This window comes from Caloenas nicobarica, chromosome 3 (genome assembly GCF_036013445.1).
Source record: "Caloenas nicobarica isolate bCalNic1 chromosome 3, bCalNic1.hap1, whole genome shotgun sequence".
Lineage (NCBI taxonomy): Eukaryota > Metazoa > Chordata > Aves > Columbiformes > Columbidae > Caloenas > Caloenas nicobarica.
Genome location: NC_088247.1, coordinates 19,847,356 through 19,872,165, shown reverse-complemented (window position 1 = coordinate 19,872,165; position 24,810 = coordinate 19,847,356). Strand labels below are relative to the sequence as shown.

Sequence of the window (24,810 nt, the reverse complement as noted above, 5' to 3'; positions counted from 1 at the left end):
GGGAAACTGGCCACAGAGAAGACAAGAAACATGTGAAGCAGGATGAGATGCTACTGCTCTTCTCCTAAGAGACCTATTACAGAACTAAGTGCTCACATTAATTGGTCAGGTAGTATGTAGAAAAATAAAATGGAAAGGCATAATAACTGCTATTTTCATTTTCTCCTCCATTTTCTAGGTGCTCACATTTTTCTATTTTCCTTTTTCCTTTTCTATCAATGTCCATGTCTTTCCTTAATCTCGCCAAGATCTACTACACACAAAACCTTCAACTGCCAAGGACCTTGTTGCTCTCCTGAAGGAAGCTTGTATCACTATTTCATTCACAAGAATCAGCTGACTGTGTTGAATTGACTATACACACAGAGTCCCTTTACCCTTTTAAAACTATATCACAATTTCTTTTTTAAGAAAACCAGAAATTAAATATAAAAGTGCAACATTTTTCATTCACATAGTTCATAATAAAATGTTGAAGACAGCAACAAAGGAGGGTGATTTTGCAGGAGGCAGGGAGAAAAGGCAAGTCAGGTGGGAAATGCAGTGTAAAATAAGAAGTCATATTTTTTTTCTGAAGTTTGCTGTAGAACTTTTTTTTTCTCCTTTTTTGCGATCATTTTTCTAGGCAGGGTCCAGAAATCTACTCGTATGCTCAAAGAGAAAACTTTTGACTCATCTTTTCCTGCTATTTTCATTCTTCGTTCTTTCAGATGACTAAATAGTCATTTGGGGATTGGAGTGGAAATCAACGACAAGTGGGAAGTCTATTTCAAAGACAGGAAATCTCATTTCAGAAAAATATGGACAGTTTAGGGTACAATCCGAATGAGGAAACAAAAAAATAAAGAACAATATTAGAGAAGAGGAGGCACTGTCTTTGGAGAATTGTGAAGAAGTACACAAAACATGAAGGTAATTCTCATCCCAGATCCTTTCACTACAATATAAAAATCTGAAATATCCCGTTTTGAAATAATTACAGCACAATCCAATTTACAACTTGGCCAGAGGAAATCATGTTAATGAACAAATGAGGGCAGTTTTATGGTTGGAATTGTAACTAACATATGCAATATCAATGGCCAAAACACACCCTATCACACAGGCCTGATGATACTTTCTCAGTTCCCATTTAAGTCTCTCACATTTTAACTCCACTGTTTCTGCCACTGCCTCTCCCTCTCACAATGACTTCCAGTGACTCTAAGTTCTACATCCTTCCATACTATTTTAGTTACTGACTTCCACAGATGAAGGCAAAAATTACATCTGGACATAATTTAGGTAGGTCTAGTTTCAGAAGTTAAACTTAGGATAGAGTGGAAAAATTAAAAAAAAACCAACCCCAAACCAAAACAACAAAAACAAACAAACCAACAAAACCCCAAACCAAACAAACACACAATAAACCCCCAAACAAACAACAAAAAATAGCAAACCAGCAACTTATTTAATATTATTTACTTATTTACATGGGTAAATACCTCAGTGACCAGCACACAAATCTGCAGTCAGTAATGAGTTGGTTGCTGAAACATGAAGTCGGAAGAACTTCAATGTGGGCTACCAAGTCAGATATACAATATAATATTTATCTAAGTACATCTACAGGCAGACAAAGATAATGACAATCTAGGGCTGTGAAAGAAGATTTTTTTTTTTCATTTGGCTGTTAGCCATGTCCTGAACAGAGTGTGTTCCTTTCAAAGAAAGCAACTGGGCAGCTAGGAAAAATGCAGCTGTTTACTTTGTCCTGGAACGTGGAACCCTCTGGAGTGAACGGGGGATACCTCCTTCCTCAATAAAACTCCAGGATACTCTGTACAAATAAGCTTCTGACACAGCCAGGGCAAAGACCACTATGTCCACAACAAAGAGGAATAAGACAGCAGGGGCAAGATGCACAAAAGCAATCAGGCTTCGGGGATGATGAGAAGAAAGGTATTTTCCCAGGGATCAGACAGGATCATCTATAATTTGTTACAACCCAGGGAGTCTTTGAAAGTTGCTGAGATAAGACCCAGACTGAAAGTAAAACTTGTGAACACACAGTTGGTGAGAGGAAGATGTGCTGTGCTCTGTTTCAGCCAGCTGATGCAATTCTCTCTGCTTTACTTACCTTGTTCTAAAAATAGGTTTTAATCAGGATAAGAAGCAGGTTTTAAAGACCTTTTTGTGTATATCCACTTTAAGAGTGAGGACAGGCAGAATGATACCAGAGTACTGACCAAGTCAGGAGTTCCATCAAAATGAAAAAATATGCCGAGTGTCCAGCATTTACATTGCTCAGCAGGTTACTAGCCCTGAGTTATTAGCAGTGTCATGATATTTCATTGTAAGACATGAAAACTGTGCAGTTTATTCTACTATCTCACATTTTAATAAAATGAAAAGAATAATGTTACTAAAAACCTTTAAAAAATCTATTTCGTATTTTTTTCTCTTCACAGCCAACTTTCTCAGTTTAGCATGGTCCCCAAGCAACAGTCAGATGAAACTTTGACATGAGGCCGTCACAAGGTTAGATATCTTGTGAATCAGTGTGGCTAGAAATCAGACATTTGGATTGTTAGCTTCCACATGCAAAACACCATGTAAAAACATGCATAAGAGATAAATAAGTTTGATATTTTAAAATTATGAAATATGAATCAAACCACATAGCAGGAGTGCCCACCTTACATGGATGTATCATTAGGAAATGGTGTGTGTCAATGTTCATAGCAGAGAGACTTTGTGCTTCAGTATATTTTCTCTTCTCCACACTTCATAATACCATCAATAGGTTAAGGATTCAGAGTCAAGCCCCAAAATAGTTTTACCAGATAGCATGCACTGCTCTTTAGATGGCTGCAGCTATTGCACCATCCTGAAGGAGGACAGAAAATACATGTGTACTTTCAAAAAGGAGACATACAGTAAAACAGTATGACTGACTGGTCTGCTTATATGTTTACATTTAAAATATTCTTTATATTCAGGTCATAACTTTCCATTTTTAAAGACAGTTTTCATTTAAAAATAAAAACAAACAACAAACTCACAAAACACCAAACCATTCTACAGGACCTGGTGGGTCCTGGTGAGCACCAAGCTGGACATGAGCCAGCAATGTGCCCTTGTGGCAAAGGTGGCAAATGGTATTCTGGGCTGCCCTGGGACAAGCGCTGCCCACAGGTGGAGGCATGTGATCCTTCCCCTCTCCTCTGCCCTGGTGAGGCCACCTCTGGAGTGCTGGGTCCACTCCTGGGCTCCTCAGTGCCAGGGAGACATGGACATACTGGAAACAATCTGTTGAAGGGCCACAGTAATGAAGGGCAGGAGCATCTCTTCTATGAGGAAAGGCTGAGAGAGACTGTTCAGGCTGGAGAACACTCTTGGAGGAGCACTTATTAATGTCTATAAAAACCTGAAGGGAGAGTGCAAAGAAGACAGAGCCAGGCTCTTTCCACTGGTGCCCAATGACAGGACCAGAGGCAATAGGCACAAACTGAAACACCAGAGGTGCTTCCTGAACATCAGGAAGCACTTGATTACCGTGAGAGTGACTGAGCACTGGCATAGGTTGCCCAGAGAGGTTGTGGAGTTTCCCTCCCTGGAGATATTCAAAAGCCATTTGGATGTGGACATGGGCAACATGGTCCAGGTGGTCTTGGTTGAGCAGGGAGGGTGACCAGATGACCTAGATGAGGGGGTTGGACTAGACGACCTTTAAAGTTCCCTTGCCACCCAAACTAATCTATGATTCCATGATTCTATGACCTCCAGAGGTCCCTTCCAGCCTCCAGCCTATGTCTGCTATGAAGTAATTTCTCTACAGAGGAACCTTCCTATACAGACACCTGAATTTTCTCACAAGATGCCTCTGCTGTGTTCCTTTTCCCTGGTAGGTGTTTGTTCAAATGTTGTTGAAGATAAGATTGCAGAATTCACATATTAGGAGACCTTTGCTGACTACTGAATGTCATTGTAGATTTGTGTGTACATAAAATCTGAATTAAAAGATACATTGCCTTTGTTTTATATGTGTGTGCAAAGGAGGAGCAGGTCAAGGATTTAAAACCTACTTCAAAGAAAGAGGGGCACATAAAAGAAAGATAAGTGGCATACAGAGAAGGTGAATATGATGTAGCAGATTAATTGTGTATCTGTAAGGGAAAGAAATGGACTTCTACATTGGTTCAAACTACAAAATTATTTCTTCCTTTGTGGGGTAGAAACATGCAGAAAAGGTTAAATTGCAAAATCTTATTTTCAAAACAATAAGATACTTGAGTAAGGGCACCACATGCAGGAGGAGTGAGATCTTCACTGACATCACACACTGTAATAGACTGAGTAAGACTCCAGCAGCTCCTTTCCTTCTGGTTGGTCTACAACTTTGCCCATGCATGGACATAGTTGCTTGGATGCTGTATAACAAATTGACTACTTGGTAGAGGCTTTCATTTAAAAAAGAAGCAGGCATGAAATCTTGCAAGCCTCACTGATACTACCAATGATTGTGTATGCTTTGATATCAGTCAAACACAGACATTCTTCACACACTGGAAAGGAGCATGTGAGAAAGATTACCCCTTTTCCTCTGTTGAGTACCATGTTTAAAAACTTTTAAAAAATCTTTTTATTTTCTTTTTTAATGTCAGCTATCCCTGTAGAGTATAGTCTTAATGTCAAACCGAAGTCCCTTAGACAACTTTTTCTCCCACTTGGCAGAAATATTTTGGAAGCCCTGTCTGGATTCCTTGAGCCTTTGATCAACCTGAAGCTCTCTAGGAGAACACACTTATTTTCAACAGAGGCATATAAGAGAGTAGGCCATCTTGGAATATATGACTATATAATAAACATCTATTAAGCCCTTTAAATATGTTTAATTTTAATAGCAAAACAATACATGTTTTGTTACACTTATATGTTCACAAGTAAACCTATATTCTCCACAGATTTATGCATACTCAAAAGTGTAATCTGTTTACAAATTTACAAATATATTTTGTGAATACAGGAAAAATTCGCATTTTCTACAAGAATGCGAACTCCAGATCCTTAATCAAATTTGCATGTATTAATAGGAGTTTTAAACCGTGCAACTTTTTAGTGGGATTCAGCTTACTTCTGATTTGCTGTGAAAAAACACATATTGCAGTCATGCAACAAAATGAGGCCCCATTACAGCCGATCAGGTGGCAGGAAAGGGGCAGCAATGAAGGACGACAGATCCTTTGAAGTGGAACCTTCCTCATATTCTAAACAACTTCCTTCAGGCTCCCCCAGGCAGCCAGCTTAGCTGTGTGTGACGTTATGTCCTTGACTGGCAGAGACTGGCATAAAACACAGCACTCGACAGTCTCCCTTTAGACTTACTCATACGGACTAAAATCAGAGACATTTACTTTTTTAAAGAAAGCGCCTTGCACATTAAGTCCATATTTGAGATCAGAGGGGTTTTCTTCCTTACATTCTAACTTTTCAAAGGAAATTTGTTATCTTTCTGTGGATATAGTTTCAGCTGTATTTTAGATGTGTATGGAAACTCTTAGTTCACAATATAAACTTGTATTTTGTTAGTCTGTTTGTTTGTTTTTCTCCTAGACTTTTAAGAAAGTATTTCAAATCAAGGAATGAAATTGGAAAGAAAAATAAGAAAAATATTTTACTTTAGAACATCTCTGCATGTGAATTCCACTGCAGTAAAAACCAAGAAGCATTCTAAATGTAGATTTCATTTCTGTTGGTATAGTTAGCCAGTGTAGTTATGTTAACTGGAACACTGATGTGTTTCGCCAACTTTAAACATGTTGAAAACCTCACAATGCCTGATATTTTACTTTAAAAGCTAGATCCTGCAAACAATGAGAAGTCTCATGGGTTTAAATTTAAAGACATACATTTTTCATTGAAATTCTTTGAAAATAATTATTTTGTATGGACTGGTTGAGCATCAGGATCTCTATACATCAGTTCTATACTCAGTTCACTCCATCCAAAAGGGCACTTCAAAGCTTTTCCAAAACTCCCACTAAAACTATGCACCATTCTTTACTCACTTTTTTTTTTTGTCCCTCAACTCATAACTGTTAAGGAAAACAAGTACAATGGAATTCCAGTTTACTGGAAGGTTAAGCTTTTAGGAACTGGGAGAGAGGAAATAAAAGGAAGCTAAGTACAAAAATGCTTAAATCACTGTGGAAATTTTTAATTTTCTTTAAAACTCTTATAGTTTCTGATTTCTTAAGGAATAATAGCTGTGAAGGTAATTATTACTGCTTCTAGGATACTCACATACGTGTGCTGAAGAAGTAAAGAAATGGAGTTTTTTGAATTATTTAAAAGAATCCCGTGATAAAACTATTGTTTTCATCTAGAATGAAAAAGATTCTCCACGTAAGGAGCCATGCTTCTTTTGAGGTTTCGTAATCCATAGAAACAAGAATTTCTAACATAGGTAGTAGTTTCCCATCTAAATAGAAGCTCTGTTGAAATTTAGCAGTAGAAAAAAAGTACGTGTTCATGTAAGTACCTCTGAGCGATGTTTTACCAAGATTCTGCAGAAAACGATACATTCACCAGGACCCCATATATTGTTTTACCCACATGCACAACAGAACCCTGGCAGCCCGCGGGAGCAGGCCAGGGAACAGCCCAACTTTTTTTCCTGGCTGACACTAACGGACAGCCAGCCTGGTGTTCACATTGACCTGCACATGGGGAGGCTTCCCCAGGTGTTTGTACAGAGCTCTGAGACATATCTACCCAGCAGCTTGCAGAAAGTCAGATTTCAGCAGCTGAAGAACATGAGTTGTCCTGAGAAAAAGATAAGGGTAACAAGGAATCCTAGAGCTGCCCACCAGGAATGGAATTAAAGTGGACAACAAGCAAGTATCACTCCTTTCAAGGGCTAAATGAACTGAAGGAGCTGATGGATGACTTTAAGACCTCAGATAGTTTGCTTGCAGAACAAATAGTGGGGTTTTGAAGTCCTATTCAAACGCAGTGAAAAGGCGAAACTTAGGGAACAAAATATCTAAATCAGTCTGAAAAGCCATAAAGAATGTCTCCTTAGGTTGTGTGATACCAACTGGTTCACATGAAAAAAACCAAACCAAACCAAAAAAAAGTGAATGGGAGGAATAGGAAGATGCGTTAGAATAGCAGGTGAGCATTTGCCAATTAACTTCCTTGACTGATAACAGGAATGCACAGTCTCCTTCTGCTAATTGTCTGCCCTCTTTCCCAGATGAGTAGGTCAGGTTTCTTGTGTTATTTTAGCCACCTAGACAGATCAGGAAAAAAAATAATTTCTTCAAGACAGTGGCATCTAAACACAGTCCTACAGCTTCCTGGGAGTAAACTGGTTTGAGGCCCACCCCCCATCTCAGTGCAGTCTCTTTTACTGAAGGAGAAAAAATTAAGCAGCAAAAAATCTGTCAAGAGCATCTTTGGGACTCTAGGGTCAACTGAAGCATTTCTTACTAACCACACTGCTTCTGGGTAGAGACTGTTTTCACTATATCTTTAAGTGTGAAAGCCTGAAAATGCTATTTTAGCCTGAGGTACAGCTTTTCCCTCCTCACAGTTCCTGTCAGTTTATGATACACCTTCATGGCCCCTCAGACGCTGTCTCATCTTCTGGCTGAACTTCTCCTCTTGGACAACCTTAATTTTACCTAATTTTTTTTACAAACTTTTTAAACTTAAGGACTCCACAAATCCCATACTTTTAATACTCTCCTTCCCCAAAGAGTCTTTGCGTGTTTTAAAATACCTTGAAACAGCTCCCCGACTCAGTACTTGGGCTCCTTTCCCCTCTCTCCTCAGCGCTGCAGTGTGGCTGTGGTGGCGTCGCCTGTGCCCTCCCCAAAAGGAGCGGCAACACTGGGCACCCGTTTTTCTAGCTGGGTTTTTCATCACTGCGTCAGGAAAATGGCGACACTGGGTTGACTTACAGGTCCCTCTACACAGTATGCTGCGTAGCATGTCTGCAGCTACATGTGGCATGTTAGGGCATGCAGGGCTTGTCCCCATGTCACAGACCAGCACTGTGCTCGGCTGACGGGCAGCAGCTAACAGCAGCAGGATAGGACACCCACTGCACGAGTCTGTCAGCTAGAACAGGCATCAGTGTCAGGGAAAAGTTAAACATGGAGTCAGTGTTTGTACAGAAAAGGCCTGAGACTGTTCACAAAGTTGTCTGCCGTCAGCCACCTTCTGTGAAGGGTGAAGGTGCTTCGCCCTTGAAGAGGCTCAGAACATTCTGGAAGGTGGGTTATCCCTGGGGCTCCCTGTCCTTCCCACTTTCACATTAAACTGACCTTCAACTCAAGCAGGTGTAAAGTGGAAAGAGAGACCATGGCTGTGAGAAGCAGTTTTCTAACTCACATCTTAGCTCTGGCTTCTAGTGCTCCTCTGAGGCAGCGTGTGGTGCTGGTGAGGAGGCTGAGAGGCACCAGAGGCACGGTGAGGGCACGTCAGGGACCAGGGGAGTGGTGAGGGACATGTCAGGGACAAGGGGAATGGTGAGGGCATGTCAGGGACCAGGGGAGTGGTGAGGGCATGTCAGGGACTGGGGGAATCGTGAGGGCATGTCAGGGACCGGGGGAATGGTGAGGAACATGTCAGGGACCAGGGGAGTGGTGAGGGCATGTCAGGGACCTGGGGAGTGGTGAGGAACATGTCAGGGACCAGGGGAGTGGTGAGGGCATGTCAGGGACCAGGGGAGAGGTGAGGGCATGTCAGGGACCAGGGGAGTGGTGAGGGACATGTCAGGGACCAGGGGAATGGTGAGGGACATGTCAGGGACCAGGGGAGTGGTGAGGGACATGTCAGGGACCAGGGGAATGGTGAGGGACATGTCAGGGACCAGGGGAGTGGTGAGGGACATGTCAGGGACCAGGGGAATGGTGAGGGACATGTCAGGGACCAGGGGAATGGTGAGGGGCCACTGGGAGAGCATGTGGGGGACCTGGCAAATTTCACAGCTCTCAAGATATGATACTACAAAACTGAATAACAGAATCATAGAATGGTTGGGGTTGGAAGGGACCTCTGGAGATCATCTAGTCCAACATACCTGCTAAAGCAGGTTCACCTAGAGCAGATCCCACAGGAATGTGTGCAGGCGGGTCTCGAATGTCTCCAGAGAAGGAGACTCCACAATTTCTCTGAGGCAGCCTGTTCGAGTGCTCTGTGACCCTCAAAGTAAATAAGTTTTTATTCATATTCAGATGGAATCTCCTGTGCTTCAGCCTGTGCCCATTGCCCCTCATCCTATCATAGGAGAGCACTGAAAGGGCACAGTGAGGAGCCGCCCTTTCCTGTGGGGCTAAGAAAGTGGCCATTCCCACCTTGGGCAGCTCCTTGCTGTGTGTTAGAGGCTCCAACAGTCCTTGAAGGTAGGTCCAGTCTGCCAAAGATGTGAAATATGAAGAAAGATTTAAAAACTCAAGGGTGCGTGACAGTCCAAAGGAGTTCTTGGAAAACCAAATGGTAATTTTCAACACATGGAATTGGTAATGTGGCTGGCTACAGGTTTACAGGGCACACACAGCTCACACGGGTGATCCCTCCTTCAAGTTCTCCCACAGGCAAGGCCATATTTCACGCATCTGCAGCGGCACTCTGCAGCCTTCTTGATGTTTCTGACTCCATGTGCCAGCAGCAGCTGGCCAGTGCATATTTTAATTTGCTGTGACTGTACCTTGCATGAGAGGCCATGGCTCCTACAACATTGGAACTTGGCAAGGATATATTTCCCACTAGGTCCCAATTTAGAGAGGCTTTCATAACATGCATACATTCTTGCTGCAGCCTAATGCTGTACACTCTGTACCCACCCATGAGCCCCAGAGCATGAGAGCATCCCTTTCATCTGGACATGCATCCCACTGCCTCCTCCATTGTAGCACAGGGAAACCAAGGTATTATACTTCATAGTACATCATTTGAATGCTGCTTTCACACACTAGAAACATCTTTCTTCATTCCATAAAGAACAACAAATATTCAGAAGGATCCACCGGCAGCTCTGTACTTCACAGGGTAGCTTAGATTTCATTTTCCAGTATAAAGGCCTGATTCAAAGCTTTGCGAAGTTCATGACAATCTTGTTTCTAGCAGGCACAGGATGGATTTAGCTCTTAATTTAGCTCAGCAACCATCCTGATGTCAGGCCACAGATTCAATTTAGTTTTGACTTCCACTTTCCCTAGTTAATCCTTTCATTTGTGAATACTTCCAGGAGTCAGGAGTTAGACATTTCTGTTCTAAGATTTACTACAGAGGATTCATATATCCTTAGTCATGTGGTGCATGTTTATCCCAGACTTCAGTGATTTCACCTAGTTAACTTCCACTTTCTTGTTGGATTTAGTTACCTCGTTATTTTCAGAAGCAGGAATCTTTAGCTGTGGATCATTAAGTTGCACTGAAGTGCAATTTTTTAATTTGCAATAGTAGGTTATTTATTTAGTCTTGGAAAAAAATCTAACAAAAATGTGCTTCCTGGCCTTTCCCCTGCAGATCCCCGTCATAATTTCTCACTGAGTTATATCAAGCTTAATATTACATAGATGTTTCAAAACACTGAGAGGACTGGACTGTTGTGTATTTTAAGGGTGCAAAAAGAGGGATACAATAATGATAAGTGGCTAAAATGACTTTGGATGAATGAACCAAAATCCTAAAAGGGTGGTAACTTGGAATGAGAGGCCTTTTTGTATCATTCTCCATCTTGTCATACACTGATTGAGGAAAAAGGAAACATGAGAGAGTCATGGCTTAGGTCATGTCTTTTACATTATTTGGAGGATGTTACATCTCTTTTTGACTCCTCTTATCCCTTTGCCTTTTGCATGTGGTAAGGAACGTTATCTGATATATTTTCTTTTACCTTTGTATACAGGAGGGGGTAATGAGAAACTAATTATTTGATTATAAGTAAGCAAAGAAATATATAAAATTATGTTTATTAGTCTGATAAACTTTGAATATATATATATTATTATTTAAGCACACTTACAAACCCATGTGATTTTGTTACTTTTCTTGTAGTATGCTAATAGAGATTGAGAGATTATGTACGTGAGTACCTGGCACAATGAAGCTCTGGCTATTTCTTTCACTATGTGGAAAAGGCCTACCAAACTTTTAATCACAAAGTGTAGAGATACGTTAGACTTATCCAGAGTGGACCACTGTCACAAAATAGCAGTTGCAAAAGCAATGAGTGAAAGGAAATAGTCCTTTTTGAAGTTGGTAATTTTCTGAAAATTAGTGAGAGTCTTTCTAACACTTAATGTCTTGCTCTTGATACATTAAATGATTTGTCACTTTCTTTTGTTTTTTCCTTAGATTTCCGGGTGCTAAGATTAATAGGTATCAAATAAAGAAACTTTGGCCACTTTTCTGATCCCTTGTATTCAGTGAATCATAGTCAACAATGTTAATCAATACGAGAAGGGAGACAAAAAGGAAGCAGAGGAGTAACGGTATCTTGCAGCAAAATCTGGGGATTATTATGTCCAGGCAGGATGTACCAAAGCACTCAAAAAAAGGGAAAGTGACAGTTTTAGCTGCACAGTTTCTAAAGACCATTTGTGTTGTGCTGATAGTATTTATATAGGCCCAAATCAGTATAATCAGTATTTTATACAATCTGTTCACTTGATAGCGCTTGACTTACTGCTCTGGTTGTTCTGCCATTCATTGGCACAACTTTTCATAACAAAAGAATAGATGGTAGTTATATCAGCCAAGTGCAGATAATATTTTCATTTTTTGATGTGGAAGACAGTAGCTTCTTATTAGGAAGCAAGATGTTCTGTGAGAAAGACCTTAGGGCACTCAAAACAACTCCTGAATTTCCCTTTTGGCTCTGTCACTCATCTTTAAATTGCCCTGGCAATGTGAGCAGCCATAAAGGCGGGCTGGTTAGAAGGGGAAAAATACTGAGCAGAAGAAATTGTTTGCTGAAAAATACTGTCAGGGAAAGGTCTGCCAGCCTGCGACTGCAAGCTGGGGAACCAGAAACATCCTTGAAAAGTGCAGCTGGCCTCTTTCAAGTGCAGCTGGTATACCTGGAAACCAGAGACATCCTGAGATACCATGGATAAGCACAAAACCAAGGGACCATAATGGCAGTTTATATTCTGAGAAGATGGAAAACCACCTGGAAAATAAAATTGCTCTGAAAGAACAGAAAACAGCATCATCTATTGGCAGTTATAGGTCTTCCCAGATGAATTCCATGCGAACTTTCTGTGAGCTCTTGGACTCTCACTGGGGATACCTGAGTGGCTCCAGAACCTGTGACATGGATCTTTTTTGAAGAGATTCTCTGCCTGTTTTCTCAGTTCTGTCGGTCCTCCCCTCTTTTGGGGGTGGCTATGTCCCCGCCTCTGAGATCCTGCCACTCCCCTTTCATTTTGGATAGTGTGGCCTCTTCTGAAGTCTGCCTAATTCACTTTATATCAATATTATATATATTTATAGAAGTAATCTACCGTAACTAGGTCTGCTGTTATATTGTTGACATGTTTTCTTCACTAATGTTAAGTTGTAGTGAGCCATAGTAGTATATAGCTACTTGGTTGTTGCTGTTATTTGTTGTACTGCAATACTGATTGGTGCTAATATTGATTGACAACATTCTATTGATTGGTACTATGGTACCAATGGTTATAAGTCTTTGAGCGACACCACATACATGTAAATATATTCATGTCTATTGTGGTGGTATACAGGTCATGGATGTAAATATAGGGATTGTTTAAACTCTTGCATACAGATGGCTGACTGGGGAATTTATTAACATGAGTTTTTTCAGTTCTTTCATTCACTGTACATGAAATAACTCAGCCATGAAATTGGGATTCAAATAATATTTTAATTCCAGAGAGAACTTTTAAGATACCAAGTTTGCTTGCTTCAGACTGTACATGGAACTGGGATATTGATTCCTGTCTTCAGTCAACAGTTAATGTCATCATTAAGATCACACTGTTCCACTTTCAGAAGAGTGCTTGGAAAGTCCTTCACAAGAAGCTTGTGAGTCTAAACTAAAATCTCTTTTGTTATGAATCCTGCCAGAAAAGCCTTGATAACTGTTAGAGAGCAGATTTGACAAGATAAGCTCCATTTTTCTAACCAATACCATCTTATTAACGCTGACTACCTAGCTGTCTGCAGTTAAGACTGTAAGCTTTCTGTTCCATGTTTGCATCATTCCCAGTTCGACACTACCCTCACCTGTGGCTAGAATTCTTTTGCACCATCACAGTACGAACGAATTTTAGAGCAACTGAACTTGCAAGATAAAAAGAAACAAAAATGGGCAGATACAGCCAAACAAATAAGAGAATAATATTCTGCATATCCTCTCACAATTTGACAAAACCATTTAGCCTAACCGTATAAGAGCACCACAGAATTTTTGCATTTATATTGCTTAATATGTGTTTCTAGTCTTTGTAGGTCTACTTAAGAAACTGTCCTTAGCTATGATTGTGACACTAATTTAACCATATTTATTATAATAATGCTAATTGATACAGTAGTAATGACCTTGATTAAACAACTTATGCTGGTGTGCCTGCTTTGTAAGATAAAGATTGTTGGTACAAACCAGTGTACATTTCCCTTGGCAGTGCAGTGTGGCTAACCAGCTTTGTGGCAAATCAAACCAGAAGGTGGCTAATATTTTCACCTTATTGTCACGATAAAAAAGCAGGTGTTGACCCATAACATGGCATAGGGTATTTATGTCTTCATCTGTCAGGAACTCGGAACTGAATAACATTGCTAGGAGTTCAGTGTCTCAGCTTTCCACACAATGGAGAAAACAATATTGCTTGAAAGTAGTAGGAAAGTAAAAAAGCTCAAACACGGAAAGGTAAGGGGTAGGGAAACAATGCCTCTAGTTAGGCTGGATCTCTTATCTCTGAAGTCATGTACAGCCTGTAATTTAGTCAGCAACTTGTTGGACAGAAGTATGTTGAAGAGTTGGACCTAAACTGGTCAATACACACAGCATTTCATTTGAGTCTGTCCTGTGGATGATAACTTCAGCATTCCTGTAACAGTTGGATTTGATTATGGCTTTCTCACCCATTCTAAAAAAATCCACATAGAAATAAATAAAGTTATCCTGAGATAGAACTGCACTCCAGTAATCTGAGTGCATGGATAACAACAGCTGTTGGGCCATAACTGTGCATAGGTTTCTCAGCAATGGAAATCCCCAGTTTGCATAATACGTGTTTACAAATAAATGTATCATTACAACAATTTGCAAAACTCTTATCTACACATTTGTTATTAGTGAGGTATGCTTTTTATATTTTTAATTAGAATCCAAATACAATATTAGGTATTTGGTGAATCAATACCAGTGACACAGTAGCTGCTATTCTCTCTAGATATACCCATCTATCCAACAGAAACAAATTTCCTTTATTGCTTGCGTACATTCACAAGCATCTTCCATCTCCTTAAACTTTTGTTCCTAAATAAAGATTCACCAGTGAAAATGGTGTAAGTAATTTCACTTGTATTAAGTTCTATTATACTTTAAAATCCTGCCTTCAGATTTCAGTAGTGAAAGCACTGACTGGGAAACGATGTCAAATATCTGTCACAAATTAACTTTCAGTGGAAGTGGAGCTTGGAAAGACCCCATACATTTATATTTGCATAGGGAAGAATTGGTTAGAATACAACCAAATACAACCAAACCATTAAAAACCATTCTCAGCTGACAGAGTCCTCAAGGTGCTTAATAAAGCAGCCCAGATGAGGTGTGGCATTAAGCACATTCTCAACTATTTTCATTTTCTTAGAGGGTCTTTTTGGTCTAAAAGAAGAGTTTCTATTTATATGAGCCATTAACCACAATGTGCACTAGAATTTTTTGCATAACCTTTTATTCTCTTCAAAATTGGTTTGCTCTGCAGACAAAACTGAAATGAAAATTTAGAACCAGCAGACTTTATAGGTACAGCTTACATCACATGAGTTATGTAACAAACATATGTTTCAAAAATAAATCATATAAAATAAAAAGCAAATTAAGTCATTGTCCTTAGCTTTCCATCACGTGCTTCTTGAAGCTGTGTTGTTGCACTCTATGTTTTTTTGTCTGGAATTTCCTCTTTCAGTTTTCTTTTAGCTGCACACATAGCCAGCACATCTCATCCATGCCTTTAAAAACTTTTAGCTCATACACTCCAAATAATTCCTGAGTGATAAAAAGAATCCATTAGTTCTAGATAAATAGCATGCAAGTGAGCACAAATGAAAGTATATGTGAAATATGGGCTGCAGTGGGACAGCTGGTCCGCTCAGGATCTGCACCCCGGGCTGTAGGGGAATCTCTGCTCCAGCGCCTGGAGCAGCTCCTGCCCTCCTTCTGCACTGACCTGGGTGTCTGCAGAGTTGTGTCTCTCACATATTCTCATTCTTCTCTCCAACTGCAGTTGCACAGATTTTTCCTCCCTTTTTAAACATGTTACCCCAGAGGTGCTACCACCATCACTGATGAGCTCGGTCTTGGCCAGCAGAGGGTCCGTTTTGGAGCCGTCTGGCATTTGCTCTGTTGGACATGGGGGAAGCTTCTGGCAGCTTCTCACAGAAGTCATCCCAGTAGCTCCCCACTACCAAAACCTTGCCATGCAAACCCAATACAGTGAAGCAGATGACCTCACCTTCCACACACCTTTACATCTCTGACTACTAGATCGAGAATAGAAAAACTGTGTTTGAAAGAAGTTATAAAATGATGAAAGTAACTGCTGAAGTAATACTAGCATATCTGTGTAGTTATGGAGCAAGTCTGCTTCATCACGGGCTAAAGTATAAAGACTGCTGGCCACTTTTGCATCACTTAAACCAAATGAAAACACCCTAGATTTCTCTAGAAAAATAAGGCAAACTTTCCTAAAAATGCCTCTTTTTTTTTAAATTAGAAAAAGCATCTTACAAGGTCCACATCACTGATGCAAGATTTTGAAAAAAATTTATTTTGTGAAAATCATAGTTATAATGAGACAAAATGGGATGAGGATATTGGTTATTGTTTTGTCCATGTCTAACATAAAACAGCTGGGAAACCAGAGACTAGAAATGTTCAGTAAGCAAAGCAGCTCTTTTCCCAAGTGCCTACGCTTTATCTTGCCATAATCTTATGATTGGCTGTTTCTACTGCTCACTTCAAGATTTTCCACCTCATTATTTAAATTACCAAAAAATAATAAAGATACAGCATCTAGAGTGATCACAAAAAGAGCCAGGTAGTCAGAAGGTAGGTAGTCTTAAAACCCAGATAGATGCACAGGCCACGAGCCTGCATGGAAACTTCAGGAGCCTTTTGTATTACCAGGGCCAGCTCAGACCTCAGCTGCCCAGTTCTCTCTCAGAAAGAACGATTTGGATAGCACAGGTCTCTGTGAAACTGGAAACTTGCCCTTTGAGGACCAGCGGAAGATAGCTGTGGTTTGAGAAGCCAAACAGGCCAACCAGCAGAGTTAGTTCTGCCTCGTTGCATGGACGGTGGGAAAGCTCGAGGTCAACTCAAACTCCAGCCACACTAATAACTAATAAAATCAATGGTATGTGATAAGCTTGCAGCCTGATTTATTTTTCTTAGACTAAATCTGTTAGTCTAAATGTTTACTTGTATGTTCCATGTTAAGGTGTTTTTTTTTTTTTTTATGTATGAGACTGCAAGGTAGATTCTGAAAAATGGAACTCTTATTTGAATGTGGAAAAACTACTTTCCTGCCTGTCTCCCTCCTTCTCTCTCTCCCTCTTTTCGCCCTGAGACCTTCAAAGAAAGCTGCAATCCCAGATCTCAAATGCCCCTATTGTCTATAGAGCATGAAAAACATTGATCTCCGCAAAATTCCTTTCTGTTTGAATCCTCGTTCTGGGGTGAAATTGGAAATAACAGGTTGTGCTCGAGCAGTAGCCGTTCCGCAAGGGACAGCATGCTGTTCATAGGACTCAAAGCTGTTCTCAAGCATAAAAGATAGTTGTATAAAATATTGGTTTCTAAAGTGCCGTGTTTACAATTTTATCACCAGCCCCACCAGGTAATCGGTTTGTTCATGAACTAGTTGACCACTAGATACGAATTCCCATGTAAAGGCACAGTATTATATTTTTATGCCTGGTTCAGTTATAATCAGTGCATAAATAGAAAATGGTTTGAAGTTGCTCACATACAAAGGACTGCTGCAGATTCTGGTAGGCACGTTCTCCATGCACCACACCATGTACAGAAATGTGTTTAGCAATCCCTAGAAGTCAATAGTTAATGTAACCACTCAGTCAAGATAAGAAATATGGAAGTTAAAATAAGCGACTTGAATCACTGTAACAGCAAGAGGAAGCTTGCAGCTCCATACTACACAATGCAAAAGCAGACATAAAAGAGCTGCTCCTTTTTGTTTTCTTTTTCAGCCTGCTGCAATACAGCAAACAAGTCCCCAAATGTCTGTAAATAGCATTTCTCTCATGCTGAGACTGATTTTTCCAGTCATAGAAATATTTGAAGTTTTAAAGGTGAGATAGTTGTAGATGTAGAATCTGGAAAAGTCAAATGAAGAAAGAGAGGACATGGTAACTACAAATGTAGAGAAAACAGTTTATAGTCAAAAGTAATATTCCTGGCATGTGTTTCAGATGTTAGACTGAGAAAGAAACTTTACTGTGTGTATTGTTATCCTCTACTGCTGACATGAAACTTTAGATGCTCAAATAGTCTCCATGTAACCAGATTTTTTCGACTCCTGGATACAGGAACCATAATGTTATCATCAAACTATTCAAATAATTGAATATTGAACTTTGGGGAGAAAAAGATTCTACATCCTATATCTTTCTGTGTTTTCAACATGGTATGTCCTTTTTGGGACAAAAGGCTTGTGTATATGTGTCTGCGTGCAAAAATCTTACCTCTATCATAGTTTTGTTGTGTGGCCTGGTGTAGATCCCATACTTTAGGAGGGACTGAAATCCTGCTCCTGCTACTCAGTGGGAGCCTTGGTCTTCAGTACGTTCAGGACATCACCCTGAGTCTCATATTCTGAAGCTGTGCAATAAAAACATGGATATAACAAGTCTTTGCCTCCTTCACAAGAATACTGGAAGTTGAAGTGTAAGTAGGTTCACTTCAGAAAAATTACTGAGTTCTGTTAATTAACTTCATTTTGTAAATGCATAGAATTCTAAAAAAAAAAAATAAAAAAATCAAAGTATCTTTTTTTCATCATGAGAATTACCTGAACAAAATGAGCCTTTCTGTCTCTACCTCTAGTCACAGTTTTTTTCAGCAGTTAATCCCTACTGATAAGCTAAGTATAGTGTAGCCAGATGGATTAATTACTCTCATAATATATGTACACTGCAATTTTGCACACACTCCTTGAAAAAAAAAAAATACTTTAATGGGGCCTGAGTCAACATCATTTCAGGGACTAACTAAACTATCATTTCAGGGACTAACTAAGCTTAGCTTTTCATTCCTTTTAGGGCTAGTTGAATATTTTGTACTGAGTGTTCTTTATTATTATCATCATCATCATCATGATCATCATCTTCATCATCATCATCATCGTCATCACCATCATCATCATAATCGTTATTTGAAATTACCTGGGTTTTATGAAAAAAGTTGTTGTTTCAAAAGCTAAAAATCTGTTACTGAAACAAATATTTTTTTCCAAAATATTTTTTTTTAAACTTATATATTTATTTATTTATGAGAAGCTGGTGATGAAAATAAATGTTGCAAATACTTTAGTCTATCTAATGGGGTATGTATAGTCATTTATGAACTATGTTCCCAAACCAGAATGCATCTTCAGCAATGCACCAGTAAAAACAAAAGACTGTGGTGAAACATAGAAGAGGAGAGACAAGAATTAATACAAAGAATGGGAATATAAAGATCTAATGAGGAGCTTGCACAATCTGAATGCAAATGTTTGAGGTTTTATCACAGTTAAGGGTGTTTCTCCCTGCTTTTTCTAACCACATTAGCTTATGTGGCTAGTAGTCACGTATACATAGCTTTTTGTTCTGTATTGACAGTAGCTTCTTCTTTGGGTCATACTTCTATAATACGTATTAAAAATCATGGAGTGAACTGTACCTGGGAGAAGGTAAGTATAGCAATTTTCTGTTCTCTTCAGCATGGTGAGTGTCCTGTCTGCTTTAGTGGAACATTTAAAAGGGTATTAAGACAAGAAACTAATGCATTTCATATAAATATTGAGATAGACAAATCAGAAAAAGAAAATGGATATACTACAAAAGTAATTAATAAATTTCTAAGTCCAAGATCACCATGAAGCTAGGATGCTAGGACAGTCGAAGGATATAGCCTTCTGAATATTTTTAACAGTTAAAATTAACCACTCTTCTTCATATTTTCACACTTTAAAAATGTTGGCACATTTCAGGGAAGATAGGAAGCAAGTTGCATAGGACATCTCAGGAAAACTCACAGCAGAGGAATTGTGGGGTTGTTAAAACATAATAAGGAAAATCAGAGCAGGAAAAGAGGATTCCAGAATGAAGAACAATGATAAAAAGGGCCAAATAATACAAGATCATGGTACAATTTTGGGAAAATCTCACTTAGAAAAAATATCTGGAGACATTCAGAAATGTTGGGGAAGTACAATAAAGTACAGATTTCTAAAAAACATGTATGAGAAGCTGTAACACATTGTGGAGAAAAGAGAGGAAGAAAGATTCTATTTTTTCCATTTAGATGAGCATAGCTGCTGTTCGATGGTTCATAAAACATCTAGTACTCAAACTGAGATTACAGGAAAGTGACCTTATAATGTCAGAAAATGAAAAGGATAGGAAACAAAGAAATAGATAATAACAATAAATATTTGGAAATAATTGGCTCCCTCTGTTAATCCTTGCTGTATCATCTACTAATATTTTTTCTCATCCACGTTTCAACAACTCTTACAATCTCCTTCCCAAAAGTCTACATTTTATGTTTTAAAATACATGCATTTTTCTGATATTCGCTCTCTTTTTAACATTTAATTTAACCTCAACTTTCCGTTGTACTTTTGTAGATTGTGTTCAAAATTTCTCCTTCCTACTTACTGTCTTCTTTTCAAAATCTTAGGATTTTTTTGTTATACCCCTGTGTCAGTGATTGATTGAAACTTTTTGAAGAAAGTTAGCAAAAGTTCCTCCTGATGATAGGTGTGAGAAACAGTTATGGTGGTGTTTGTAGCAAGATATTGCAGCAAAACAAACCATCGCCCAAACATGAGTTTGATCAGAAACAGATCTGTGTCATGCTATATTGATATTCATTGCAAAGGCAAGGAGCTAGTCCTATTTGGCTTGGTTTCCCAAAGGTATATAGAGAACCTGAACAAAGTGGGAGTGGGACACAGAAAAAACCCAGAAGGACCATTTTGATTGGAATGTGGCAGAAAAAAGGTTGAGAGCTCTGGAAAAAGAAATTTCTCCCGGTTTCATTCCCATTGTTTTTAGTGTCATGAGGGAAATGTGACTTCGCAGTTTCTCCTTATAAAACTGCCTGTAAAATTAAAATACTGGCTAACTATTCAGGTTAGAAATAGGAACATTTCTCTTAGTCACTGCTTTTTTAGGACACAACAATCCAATTATTTTCATATTTATTGCCTTACGCTTTAGTTTCTCCACTGCCTTGCCTAGTGTTCTCTAAACACTTCATAGATTTCTGGCATTTCTTGGTGCCCACTGCCTCAGAATTCACCTCAGTGATCCCACTTACCATTTACAGAGAGTATCAGCTTCTGGATATGATGCTACATATGGAGTCTGAAACCCCAGTTATTATTGTGTCAAATTTATGGTGTATGGCTGTCCTTATATTTCATTCAATATTATTGTTTTCTAGCTACAGTGGGTCAATTTGAGAAAGACATCCATTTGGAAAGTAATATTCGTATTTTAGTATACACTCCCCTATTTTCAAAAGTTTGCGTTTGTGATATATACTAGTGAACCTTACTAGTGGTAAATGTCAAAAGGAATATTGACTTTTAGCAAAAGGACAGTAAATATAGCTCTTTCATTTTCAAAAGGAAATTTCATTTTGTTTTTTGATATCACTTCCATGAAGATGACTTTGGACTCTTCTCATCTGCTTAAATTTGATTTGCTGAACTGAGCTCTTTATTTTGTATCTTTTCCTTCCCTAGATCTCATATCTTGCTACTAACTTATCTCCTTTTAGAAATATCTTCAAATTTATGTTCTGGTATTATGAATAGCACTTTCATAAAATAATCTTCGAGTCATAATTGGGCTACTCTCAGGAATTAACCCTGCTGACACTTTTTTTGTAGATCCGATTCTCAGATACAAAGGCCAAAGGGGACTGTTGCATCACCTAGCTTGATCTCCAGTACCACACAGGACATTTTACTCAGCTACACTACCTGAAGCCCACTAGCTTGCTCCTAAATTTGGTTGTATTTCTTCTAAAGTCTGTATTGATTTGGGGCATGAAGAGATGGGGAATTCAACCTTTGCCTTAGTATCTTTGCAAACGTTAAGCATGTTCCTTTTGAAATGTATTTTATTTGGATTTCCCTTGCTCATCTTTTAGCCATTGGTTCTTATAATGATCTCCTCTGCTTGCTAAAAATGTCCTTTGTGTACAGTAAACTCAGAAAAATATGTCTTGGTAGGCTAAATCTGTGTAGCTCTTTAAGACTAAATGTAAAGGATCATCCTCAGACTTCTGATCATTTTTTTGGCTCCATTTTTCATTCCCTTTCCCACTGTTCTGAGCTCTTTTTTTAAGCAAAAAGTAAGCAGTTCAAATTTTGGTTCCAGGTAAGTACACATTTACTGCTAAATTGCCATTAGCTACACTAAATCAATGTGGTTTTGTGCTAAAATTTGTCACATATTCCTACTTATTTTTACCTTATATTCACAGAAGATCTTTGGATAGTTAGTTTTTGGGTGTTCCTGTCCAAGATGATTTCAATTCAGATTGCAAGAATTAATAATACAATCTCTCTATCATTGTTTCATCCCATTTGTGTTTTCTGCTACCTAGCCATTATCTCTTGCATTACAATTTAAGTTCTTAAATTCTGAGTTGGTACAGCACTTTGCAAAAATTAAGTTCATGATGAGGGTTCCTCCATAATACAGTAATATGTGAAGTATATGTAATAGAACATCTTCAACATGCAGGGTATATACTTTACATTGACTGTTACCGATTTGGCAATTCTGTTGAACAGCTGCAGCCAGAGGCCAGATATGCCAGATGAGAGGGAAAGAATCTCAGCTGGTGCAAATAATGACAGCTTCATTGTCCATAAGAGAGCCAGGACAGTGGAGCAACTGACTGCAAGAACCCAAATCCCTGAATTATTCTGGTCTCAGGAGCTTCAAGTCTCTGTGAAAGGACAATATTGTTATTCCTGAATGACAGTGTCAGGTGGATCCAATTTGGTCCAATCAGGCTAGGAGATGTGTTACAGACTCTTTGAAATTAAGGTCATGGACAGAAAGATTGTGTTGACAAGACCTGAGGAACGAGATTTGGGTATAAATAAATGATATTATTTTTACTTATAAATGACAGATATTTCCTGCAAATAGGCAAGTGCAGGTTCTTGATGAATTTACTTTATTTAGAGTTTTGTGGGAACAGAGATTTTCTGCAATAGATTGTTCTTAATTTTTCATCCTCTGGTTTTTATTTTATTTATTTATTTAATACATAGAGCCTCTTATTTTACTAGGAAACTAGTCTTGCAATATGACAGTTGTGTCACCTTTTATTTCACTGTTTACTTCTCTGATTCCTCTGATATTTCCACTGTTTCCTGTGACTGGATGAATTATTTAGCCAGGTCTCTTCTTACAAAAAAATTGTATTGCATTGACTCTTGATGTTTTGTTATTGGTTAACCCAAGTAGTCTTTCTTCTTTTTTTATGAATAGCTATAGTTGCAAAAATCTTCCTTTCTTTTGATTGTACTTCCCTCTATTACTGTTGTTTACAACGATTTCCTGTGGGCTGTGTCTTGCAGGAGCCCCAACACGTATATTGGACAGTACATTACAAAGAATAACAGTGTTGGAGAATGCCGAGGAGAGAAGATCAAGACAGAGAAAAAATGTTTCTTGTTTTTTGTTTTTACTGCAAAGTCTTAATATGTATTATGTGTTTAGAAAGCTTAAATCAGCAAATATTTTTATGGAATCAAAATGGAATCTTATCTGAATCATACTAAACATCTGCACACAGCACTTCTCAGCTCTGTGTTGCTCACTAAAAGCAAGCAATTTACAATTATATCTTCACGTAGTTGAATATTCCACCTTACCTATTAGCGTACTTGTGGTGGCTTGGGCAACTGGCTGCCAAGCATCTACCCAACTGCTCTTTCACCCCTCTTCCTCAACAGGACAGGGGAAGAAAATAAAAGGGAAGGGCTTACGGGTCAAGATGAAGACAGGGACACCACTTACCAATTACCTTCACGGGCAAAAGAGACTTGAATTTGGGAAAATTAATTTATTTTCATGCCAATTAAAATAGACATGGATAATCAGAAACAAAGACAGACTAAAACAACACCTTCCTCCTACCTTCTTTCTTCCCAAATGCTCAACTATACTCCTTTATTGCCAACTCCTCCACCTCCACCTCCTCCACCCTGTTTAGCAGAGGGATAGGGAATGGGAGTTTATCAAGATTACCTAGTTAATATTATGGGGCTTTTTTTGCTTTTCTTCTTCTGCAGCCTTTTTAACCTCATATTCTTATGCCAAGGAATGTTTTATGTGGAAGCTTTAAGAACTTTTGTGGACAAATCACAGCCACTTTGTACATTAAGCAAAGCAGACCATGAAACTATTCCGTCACTTTAGGTATCTCAGCAGCCTCTACAGGTCACTCCCTGCTTTGCCCACATCTTATTGCCTCACCAACACAATCAGTATAAGGGATCATGCCCATCACAAAAGCAATTTCATGAAAGAAGAACCTTTCTACAAAAGGAAGTAGCTGCTTTCCTGATATTGGTTCTGAGCTACCATCACAAGGGTAGCTGGGATTCCACAGAGCATGCATAGGTCTTTTGAATGCCTTCATGTAGAAGATAAAAGAACAATTAATTGCATTCTAAAGTAGTTTTGTCTCTGGTTCACTACAGACCTGGCTTCTAAAGTACTAACTTTAATGACACAAAGTGACAAGATATCATGTTCAACCTTGAACCTCACTTCAGAGCTGCTTCTGAACTTCATACTACCATTTTGAGCACATAGATTGCCCTCTGAACATGTGATAGGCCAGACTGGGTTTCCAGTGCCTCCATTTACTAGAATATTAATATTATGTCATGTTAGAACAGGTTGAGTCCTCATTTCAGCTAGCACAGTGTTAATCGTGACTGAGTAATCAGTACAGAGGGAGGAGATGCATACCTAGCATGAGACAGCCAGTTGAGATTAAATACTATGGAACCTACAGGGTTAATTGCAATCAGCTCTCATCTTGACAGTAAATCAACTTGTTCCTGTTGACACTGATTTCAAAAGTCTGATAATTAACATGGCTCCCTTTTTTTCCCTGTAACCTACTTTTTTAGTGAAAACATTTCCAAATAGAAGCTAGAGGTTGTGACAAAGAGTTCTTAGGAAATTGGCCACTGGATTAAAATTCACCTTTATGTAAATAAACCTAATCCTGGGAGAATTACATTTTGTATCTAAGTGTATTGCTTTTTTTCACCAGAGCATTATTGAAGGTCT

General features: G+C 38.9%; 1 protein-coding gene and 1 pseudogene across 1 annotated transcript in view; one reads left to right on the top strand and one right to left on the bottom strand.

The window, feature by feature from the left end:
* Window positions 1-24,810, top strand: part of RPS7 (ribosomal protein S7) — a 488,774-nt gene that overhangs the window by 35,928 nt on the left and 428,036 nt on the right. The window lies entirely within an intron of this gene.
* Window positions 18,508-24,810, bottom strand: part of LOC135986546 (cytohesin-2-like) — a 100,382-nt pseudogene continuing 94,079 nt past the window's right edge.